Genomic DNA, 9,056 nt, shown 5'->3' with positions numbered 1-9,056 from the left:
ATCAGTCACTGGGGTGATGGGGGTAGGTGTGTCAGAGACAATAAGGTTGGCACGGGATAGAGCAGGGTACAGGGCTCTTGAACACAGGGTCGCTATGAGCTGCAAGCGACTCGAGGGCACATAAGAAACAACAACAACAAAAAAGGTAGTAATAGTATGTGGAAATTTTATCTCCTATTTACCATAATTTGAACCTCCCCTTGATAATCACTATCAATAACTCCGGGGAAAACTTGCCATCCTTTCTCTCCCCCCCCCCATCCTTTCTTAATAAAGGAAGAGCATGGCCGAGACACTCATAGATGTTGGGCATACTCTCCACACCTGCTTTGTTGTGACAGTAAAGTACATAATGACAAGTAGTTACATGCTCACCAAGTCTCACCTTGAAGAGTAAAAACAGTGCCCTTCCTACTGGCAGATAATCAAAAGTATTCATGACATGAACGGAGCTCTGCTGGCTTAGCGGAAAGACGCTGCACTGCAATCCCAGAGGTGTGTGGTTCGAATCCAGGAGATGGTCTGATGGAGAAAGAGGCACAATCTCCTTGTGTAACAGTCAGATCCAATTTGACGGTACATTCACACAAAAATAATAAAAATTTTTAAAAGGACCCCCAACCTATTAATGACACGAAACCTCTTGTACAAAAGTTATTTTTTTAATTGCATGAATAATATCAATCACAAACATCAAAATTTATAAAAAGGTATTTTCCCAGTCCTATTTACTCCAGCTTTATGGGTAAGGGTCAACAAATTTATACTTTTGAGAAAGACTTTAAAGTGGATCTGGGAAAACGATGATCATTTCAAAACACCACGTTTGCAAAAAATACAGCACAGAATCAAAAGATCAATGTGACAGAGTGGTGCAAAAGAGATATAGCTTCAACAAACAATGATTGACATCCACACACAGAACACATATAAAAACTACTGCAAATATCTCCCTCTCCAAGGCACAATGGCAGTTTTCCTCTGGGACATTACCAGGAAGATTAAGAGTTTCCTGGTTCTTGGACTCACCTGTCTTATGGAGTGTGACTTCTCAGGTGCCTGCTGAGGACAGAGGATGGACTGAACTCATTCCTCTATTCCTTCCATTCATGCGGCCTGTCTCCAGGGTGAGTGTCAACATATCCAGTGAGGAAGAGATAAAATGTGTCTTCCCTTGCTAACAAATGGAAGAGGTTTCTGCTGGGTGAATCCGTGCATGTCCTCATGGCATCTGATTGGAGAAAGGCTACCCCAAGTTCTTCCCTTTCAGATGGTCTACCTTAGGTGAATTCGTCATGGATAACTCACGTACCAGAGTCTCAAAAGCTTTCTCTCCTTTCCTCACTGTCCTAAGTTCTCTCTCCTCTGTGACTTCTTCTGTGTGTCACACGGGGACTTGCTGTGCAAATGCTTTCTCATAGTCCTTACATTCCTACATTCCTACGCTTTCTCTCCTGTGTCAACTCTTCCATGTACAGTGAGGTCAGAGGATCACAGAAATGATTTCTCACATTGATTAAATTCCTAAGGTCTCTCGCCTGGGTGAATTCTTCCATGCTTATTCAGTGCAGCAGACGAGGAAAACTTGTCCCACAGTTCTAACCTTCACAAGGTCTCTCTGTGTGACTTCTCTGTGCTGTGCAGGAAACTCATTCTCTGAAGGTCTGACCACGTTCCTTACCTCCATAAAAAGTTTCTCTTCCGTGTGGATTCTTCTATGGTCAGTGACTTCACCAGATGGCAGAAATGTTTTCCACAGTCCTGACCTTCACAGATCTATCTCCTGTATGGATTCTTCTATGTGCACTGAAGTCACCTGAGTGTACAAATACTTTCCCCGTATTTCTTACATTCATGAGGTCTCTCGCCTGTTTGAATTCTTACGTGTATATTTAGATGATTGGGAGAGAGAAAGTTTTCCCACAGTCTTGACACAAATAATGTCTCTGTCTTGGGTGACTTCTTCTGTGTCGTGTGCGGGTTCGTGACTCTCTGATTGTTTCTCCACAATGATTACATTCATACGGTCTCTTTCCTGTGTGAATTTTTCTATATCAAATAAGACCACGTGAGTATTTAAGGGTTTTTCACATTCATTACATTCACAAGGCATCTCTGCTGTGTGCATTCTCTTGTGTGTACGGACGATGGTTTTGGCATTCACCTTTTTTCCACGTTCCTGACATTCATAAAGTCTCTCTTCTGTGTGAATTCTTCTACGAACAATGAGATTATTCGACTGTGCAAAAGTTTCCCCCCATTCCTTGCATTCCTAAGGTGTCTCCCCTGTGTGACTTTTCTTATGTCTACGGAGATGGGGCATGTCATTAAAGGTTTTCCCGCATTCCTCAGGTCTCTCTCCTGTGTGAATTATTCTGTGTCTACGTAGGCTGGACAGGTCGTAAAAGGCTTTTCTACACACCTCACACCCATACGGCTTCTCTCCCGTGTGAGTTCTTCTATGGATACGCTGTAAAAACGTTTTCCCAAACTCCTGGTATCTGTAAAGTTTCGCTCCTGTGTGAGTTCTTCTATGAGAAATGAGGCCCTCTAAATGTTTTCCCACATTCCTGACATTCAAAAGGTCTCTCTCCTGTGTGAAATCTTCTATGTAACGTGAGCAAATTTGACTGCGTAAAGTTTCCCCCACGTTCCTGACATTCCTAAGGTCTCTCTCCTGTGTGGACTCTTCTATGTACAGTGAAGTGACCTGAATGTGAGAATGTTTTCCCACAGTCCTGACATTCATAAGGTCTCCGTGCTGTGTGAATTTTTCTTTGTATCTTGAGCTGACTTGATTGGGAAAATGTTTTCCCACATGCGTGACATTCATAAGGTCTCTCTCTTGTGTGAACTGTTGTATGTCGAGTGAGCTTAACTGACTGGGAAAATGTTTTCCCACACTGTCGACATTCATAAGGTCTGTCTCCTGTGTGGACTCTTCTATGTACAGCAAGGGCACCTGAACTGAAAAAGCTTTCCCACATTCCTGACATTCGTAAGGTCTCTCTCCTGTGTGGACTCTTCTATGTAGAGTGAGGTGACCTGAATGTGAAAATGCTTTCCCACATTCCTGCCATTCATAAGGTCTCTCTCCTGTGTGTACTCTTCTATGTAGAGTGAGTGTACCTGGTCGAAAAAATGTTTTCCTACATTCTTGACATTCATAAGGTCTCTCTCCTGTGTGAATTCTCCTATGTCAAGTGAGCTGTTCTGATAGAGACAATGTTTTCCCACGTTCTTGACATTCAAAAGGTCTCTCTCTTGTGTGGACTCTTCTATGTACAGTGAGGTTACTCAAATTTGAATATGCTTTCCCACATTCCTGACATTCGTTAGGTCTCTCTCCTGTGTGGAATCTTCTATGTACCGTGACGGTACTCGAATTTGTAAATCTTTTCCCACATTGCTGACATTCGTAAGGTCTCTCTCCTGTGTGAATTCTTCTATGTCTAGTGAGGTGATTTGATTGTGAAAATGTTTTCCCACAGTCCTGACATTCGTAAGGCCTCTCTCCCGTGTGAATTCTTTTATGTAACATGAGGTTACATAAATGTAAAAATGTATTCCGACACTCCTGACATTTGTAAGGTTTCTCTCCTGTGTGAACTCTTTTATGTTCCGTGAGGAAACATGACTGGCTAAATGTTTTCCCACGGTCCTGACATTCATAAGGTCTATGCCCTGTGTGAACTGCTCGATGTGAAGTTAGGCGACCTGATGGAGAACAGATTAGAGATTACTGTAAATTCCATGTGACACACACGAGAGTTTTGGAGACAAATGCTTTCATTCCTTCTGAAAGTCATAGTGTATGTAACTCACAGAGTTTACACCTTTCCAGGCCTGCTTTTCAGTCAAATCCCATGTGGTACGAATTGGCCGATACATTTGATACCGTTGGTAGTAAACGGTACATCTTTCTGTGAAATACACTCAGTACACAATGTGGGTGAAATTCTTGGGAAAAATTTCTAGGAACGAAGAAAGAAGCACTTCGGGAAGTCCCGTGTGGTACGAATATCACCCAAATGTCATATACAGCAGAAAATCACTCCGTTAAGTGATTCATTGTTCAGCAAGACGCAGATTACAGAGAAAGACACTTGCAACACAGTGTGTCATTCGAGGGCTTCAGTAAGTAAGGGGCTGCGCTTTCCGAAAAAACGTTGCATAGGTGTTTACGTGCACTTTTATACTGAATTGCTAGGATTCCTACAAGGAGGCAACACAGATTACTGTAAATTCCGTGTGACACACACGATAGTTTTGGAGACAAATGCTTTCATTCCTTCTGAAAGTCATAGTTTATGTAACTCACAGAGTTTACATCTTTCCAGGCCTGCTTTTCAGTCAAAACCTGTGTGGTACAAATTGGCTGCTACATTTGATACAGTTGGTAGTAAACGGTACATCGTTCTGTGAAACACACTCAGTGCACAATGTGGGTGAGATTCTTGGGGAAAATTTCTAGGAACGAAGGAAGAAGCACTTCGGTAAATCCCGTGTGGTACGAATATCACCGAAATGTCATATACAGCAGAACATCACTACGTTAAGTGATTCATTCTTCAGCAAGACGCAGATTACACAGAAAGACATTTCTAACACAGTGTGTCATTCGAGGGCTTCAGTAAGTAAGGGCCTGCGCTTTGCGAACACAACGTTGCCGAGGTGTTTATGTGCACTTTTATTCTGAATTGATAGGTTTCCTACAAGGAGACAACACAGTTTACTGTAATTCCGTGCGACACACACGAGAGTTTTGGAGACAAATGCTTTCATTCCTTCTGAAAATCATAGTGTATGTAAGTCACAGACTTTACATCTTTCCAGGCCTGCGTTTCAGTCAAATCCTGTGTGGTTCGAACTGGCTGCTACATTTGATAACGTTGGTAGTAAACGGTACATCTTTCTGTGAAACACACTCAGTGCACAATGTGGGTGAGATTCTTGGGAAAAATTTGTAGGTAGCAAGGAGGAAGCACTTCGGGAATCCCGTTTGGTACGAATATCACCGAAATGTCATATACAGCAGAACATCACTACGTAAAGAGATTCATTTTTCAGCAAGACGCTGATTACAGAGAAAGACATTTCCAGCACAGTGTGTCATTCGAGGGCATCAGTAAGTAAGGGGGTGCGCTTTGTGAACGCAAGGTTGCATAGGTGTTTACGTGCACTTTTATCCTTAGTGCTCAGCTTCCTACAAGGAGACAACACAGATTACTGTAAATTCCTTGAGACACACACGAGAGTATTGGAGACAAATGCTTTCATTCCTTCTGAAAGTCATAGTGTATGTAACTCACAGAGTTTACATCTTTCCATGCCTGCTTTTCAGTCAAATCCCATGTGGTACAAATTGGCGGCTACATTTGATACCGTTGGTAGTAAACGGTACATCGTTCTGTGAAACCCACTCAGTACACAATGTGGGTGACATTCTTGGGAAAAATTTCTAGGAACAAAGGAAGAAGCACTTCGGGAAATCCCGTGTGGTACGAATATCACCGAAATGTCATATATAGGAGAACATCACTACGTTAAGTGATTCATTGTTCAGCCAGACAAAGATTACAGAGAAAGATATTTGCAACACAGTGTGTCATTCGAGGGCTTCAGTAAGTAAGGGGCTGCGCTTTGCCAACACAACGTTGCATAGGTGTTTACATGCAATTTTATCCTGAATTGCTAGGTTTCCTGCACGGAGACAACACAGATTACTGTAAATTCTGTGCGACACACATGAGAGTTTTGGAGACAAATGCTTTCATTCCTTCTGAAAGTCATAGTATATGTAACTTATAGAGTTTACATCTTTCCAGACCTGCTTTTCAGGCAAATCCCGTGTGGTACAAATTGGCTGCTACATTTGATACCGTTGGTAGTAAACAGTACATCTTTCTGTGAAACCCACTCAGTACACAATGTGGGTGAGATTCTTGGGGAAAATTTCTAGGAACGAAGGAAGAAGCACTTCGGGAAATCCCATGGGGTACGAATATCACCGAAATGTCATATAGAGCAGAACATCACTTCGTTAAGTGATTCCTTGTTCAGTAAGATGCAGATTACAGAGAAAGACATTTCCAACACAGTGTGTCATTAGAGGGCTTCAGTAAGTAAGGGGCTGCTCTTTGGAAACACAACGTTGCATGGGTGTTTACGTGCACTTTATCCTGAATTGCTAGGTTTCCTACAAGGAGACAACACAGATTACTGTAAATTCCGTGCAACACACACAAGAGTTTTGGAGACAAATGCTTTCCATTCCTTCTGAAAGTCATAGTTTATGTAACTCACAGAGTTTACATCTTACCAGGCTTGCATTTCAGTCAAATCCCGTGTGGTACGAATTGGTTGCTATATTTGATACTGTTGGTAGTAAACGGTACATCTTTCTGTGATACACACTCAGTACACAATGTGGGTGAGATTCTTGGGTAAAATTTCTAGGAAAGAAGGAAGAAGCACTTAGGGAAAACCCGTGTAGTACGAATATCACCGAAATGTCATATACAGCAGAACATCGCTACGTTAAGTGATTCATTGTTCAGCAAGACGCAGATTACAGAGAAAGACATTTCCAACACAGTGTGTCATTCGAGGGCTTCAGTAAGGGCTGAGCTTTGCGAACACAACGTTGCCGAGGTGTTTACGTGCACTGTTATTCTGAATTGCTAGGTTTCCTGCAAGGAGACAAGACAGATTACTGTAATTCCGTGCGACACACACGAGAGTTTTGGAGACAAATGCTTTCATTCCTTCTGAAAGTCATAGTATATGTAACTTACAGAGTTTACATCTTTCCAGACCTGCTTTTCAGTGAAATCCCGTGTGGTACGAATTGGCAGCTACATTTGATACTTTTGGTAGTAAATGTCTTTCTCTGTAATCTGCGTCTTGCTGAACAATGAATCACTTAACGTAGCGATGTTCTGCTGTATATGACATTTCGGTGATATTCGTACTACACGGGTTTTCCCTAAGTGCTTCTTCCTTCTTTCCTAGAAATTTTACCCAAGAATCTCACCCACATTGTGTACTGAGTGTGTATCACAGAAAGATGTACCGTTTACTACCAACAGTATCAAATATAGCAACCAATTCGTACCACACGGGATTTGACTGAGAAGCAGTCCTGCAAAGATGTAAACTCTTTGAATGACATACACTATAACTTTCAGAAGGAATGAAAGAATTTGTCTACAAAACTCTCATGTGTGTCACACGGAATTTACAGTAATCTGTGTTGTCTCCTTGTAGGAAACATAGCAATTCAGGATAAAAGTGCACGTGAACACCTACGTAACGTGGTGTTCGCCAAGTACAGGCCCTTACTTACTGAAGACCTCGAATGGCACACTGTTTTGGAAGTGTCTTTCTTTGGAATCTGCGACTTACTGAACAATGAATGAGTTAACGTAATGATGTTATGCTGTATATGACATTTCGGTAATATTCGTACCACACGCGATTTCCAGAAGAGCTTCTTCCTTCGTTCCTAGAATTTTTTCCCAAGAATGTCACCCACATTGTGTACTGAGTGTGTTTCAAAGAAAGATGTACCGTTGATTACCTAAGGTATGAAATGTAGCAGGCAATTCGTACCACACGGGATTTGACTGAAAAGCAGGACGGTAAGATGGAAACTCTGTGAGTTACATACACTCTGACTTTCAGAAGGCATGAACGCATTTGTCTCCAAAACTCTCATGTGTGTCACACGGAATTTACAGTAATCTGTATTGTCTCCTTTTAGGAAACCCAGCAATTCAGGAAAAAAGTGCACGTAAATACCTATGCAACGTTGTGTTGGAATTGCGCAGCCCCGTACTTGATGTTATGCTGTATATGACATTTCAGTGATATTCGTACCACACGCAATTTCCAGAAGTGCTTCTTCCTTCGTTCCTAAAAATTTTTCCCAAGAATCTCACCCACATTGTGTATTGAGTGTGTTTCACAGAAAGATGTACCGTTTACTACCAACGGTATCAAATGTAGCAGCCAATTCGTACCACATGGGATTTGACGGAAAAGCAGGCCTGGAAAAATGTAAAGTCTGTGAGTTACATACACTATGACTTTCAGAAGGATTGAAAGCATTTGTCTCCAAAACTCTCGTTTGTGTCACACGGATTTTACAGTAATCTGTGTTGTCTCCTTGTAGGAAAACTAGCAATTCATGATAAAAGTGCACGTAAACACCGATGCAACGTTGTGTTCGCAAAGCACAGCCCCTTACATACTGAAGCCCTCGAATGACACACTGTGTTGGAAATGTCTTTCTCTGTAATCTGCGTCTTGCTGAACAATGAATCACTTAACGTAGTGATGTTCTGCTGTATATGACATTTCGGGGATAGTCGTACCACACGGCATTTCCCGAAGAGCTTCTTCCTTCGTTCCTAGAAATTTTTCGCAAGAATCTCACCCACATTGTGTACTGAGTGTGTTTCCCAGAAAGATGTACCGTTTACTACCAAAGGTATGAAATGTAGCAGCCAATTCGTCTTTCACCTTCACTTTGTCGCCTCTGGCATCCCCTTTGGCCTTTCGCTTAGGCATGGTGGCAGCAGTGCTTGGCAGGTGTCTCTGCTTCTCTGAGGGGCACTTCTGCCTCCCTCAATCTGCTTCAGAAATAGTTTCTTTAGAATACTGATCAGAAGACCTTGTGACAGACTCCCCAGAGACCGAGTCTTGCGACCTCTGAAGGGCACAGGGATTCAGGGAGCGGCGCTGGTCGCTCGGACCATGCTCAGGGGGAGCCGAATGAGGTGCCGGCGCCACCTTATTATGAATTTTAATGAAAGTTTACAGAGAATTGGGATTTCCATTCATTCACTGTTGCGTTTTTATCCCTGCGTGCCGCCTCTTCGCCAATTCACTCTTCTCATTGAAAAGAAAAAGAAAAATTCTTTCGTTGTTTGACAATCCCGACCCCAAAGTCCACTCCACTGTGCAGCCTTCGTTCCGGACTCCTGTACTGACAATAATGCCCAATCATATATATCTTTTTAAACAATTCTCTCCCTCATCTGTCATTCCTC

General features: G+C 42.3%; 1 pseudogene; it reads right to left on the bottom strand.

Moving 5' to 3' along the window:
• Positions 1-2,663: 2,663 nt before the first annotated feature.
• Positions 2,664-8,574, bottom strand: LOC102863427 (annotated as a pseudogene).
• Between the last annotated feature and the right edge of the window lie 482 nt (positions 8,575-9,056).

Source organism: Elephantulus edwardii, unplaced genomic scaffold (assembly GCF_000299155.1).
Source record: "Elephantulus edwardii isolate Elephantulus edwardi_28Jun2011 unplaced genomic scaffold, EleEdw1.0 scaffold00172, whole genome shotgun sequence".
Lineage (NCBI taxonomy): Eukaryota > Metazoa > Chordata > Mammalia > Macroscelidea > Macroscelididae > Elephantulus > Elephantulus edwardii.
This window is presented reverse-complemented; position numbering and strand designations above follow the sequence as displayed.